At 38.6% G+C, this 1,111-nt stretch overlaps 1 long non-coding RNA gene across 1 annotated transcript; it reads right to left on the bottom strand.

The window, feature by feature from the left end:
- On the bottom strand, positions 1-460 carry LOC106960797 (uncharacterized). The gene is made up of 3 exons (XR_001427651.1): positions 360-460; positions 207-271; positions 1-123 (listed from the first exon to the last, which is right to left on the bottom strand). It is a non-coding gene; the product is annotated as an uncharacterized LOC106960797 (long non-coding RNA).
- Positions 461-1,111: the final 651 nt, after the last annotated feature.

Below are 1,111 nucleotides of genomic sequence, written 5' to 3'. Positions count from 1 at the left end.
TTGAATCTATTAATGAAAACGTTTATTTTAATTCCTGGAATGCCGTTGGCCTCAGAGGTTATAGTAAAGTTGTTGTTGACCGTCGGGTGGAGGCGTCCGGTTTGTAAACTTTGAGGCAGAAAACTGTAAAAAGGATAAAATTCAAATTAAGATCATTAATTAAAAATTAACCTCCAGTTTAAACAAAAACCAGGATGTTGATCCACCTCGGTGCGTCTCCGTCTCCTATTGTTATTGCTGCTGCTGCTTGACTGCCTCCTGCTGGTCGAACCTATGCAACACGGCTCAGATGTCATCTCATTCTTTTCCTGGTGTTTTCTATTAAATAAATCCTGAAATGTATTTTAATGTCAGCTTACCATCAGATTCCCTCATTGTTTTCCATTTGTAGAGAAGCAGCACAGTTGCAGCAAATAATGCAGGAACACATAAAGCCAGAGGCAGAGCGTAGCCTGAATGAGAGGGAAGGAAAATCAGCTGCTTTAACACCAGATAAATACAGGTCAAAGGTCATAATCCTCTACACATGTTTGGGAAATGATAACTCTTTGTTGCAATTAAATTATTTGGCAGAGAGGAATTACAGTGTCTGATGTGATGTGAAATTTACAGGTTAAGTTGGTTCTATGGGCTATACGAGACAAATTCATTAAAATTTTTCGCAAAAAATCTTTCTTAGATAATGATATTTCAGTCTGCTCAGTTCTGCTTGTTTTGAGCTGTTCTCGGGTTCTGTCAATTTAAATCCAAATAAACTGCTTCTGGGCCCAACTCAATGTTTACACCCGTACGTGAAAATGGCTGCAAACAGATACACAATTATACAAACCTACATCTTTGAAAAGCAGAAGTGGAGGCTCCTGACCAATCAAAATAAATAGAACAGGTAGTTTCTGGATGGTAAGTCAACAACAAAACACCTGTCTTTTCCAGCAGCCATTGTACAGCGGTGAAACCAACTGACCAAACATGCTGGAGCTCTAGGTAACGGGTTGGGCTAAGGTGATTTGTGATGTCACATTTTAAAACGGCTCATTTTTCAGACACCAAAAAAATATTAAATTATTGCCCAAAAATATCTGGGTGTTGTTTAAAAGTGCTTGGACTGTGA

Source organism: Poecilia latipinna, unplaced genomic scaffold (genome assembly GCF_001443285.1).
Source record: "Poecilia latipinna isolate Pla-1442-1.1 unplaced genomic scaffold, P_latipinna-1.0 Scaffold1230, whole genome shotgun sequence".
Taxonomy (NCBI): domain Eukaryota; kingdom Metazoa; phylum Chordata; class Actinopteri; order Cyprinodontiformes; family Poeciliidae; genus Poecilia; species Poecilia latipinna.
The sequence above is the reverse complement of the archived record's forward strand: the minus strand, read 5'-3'. Positions and strand labels throughout refer to the sequence as shown.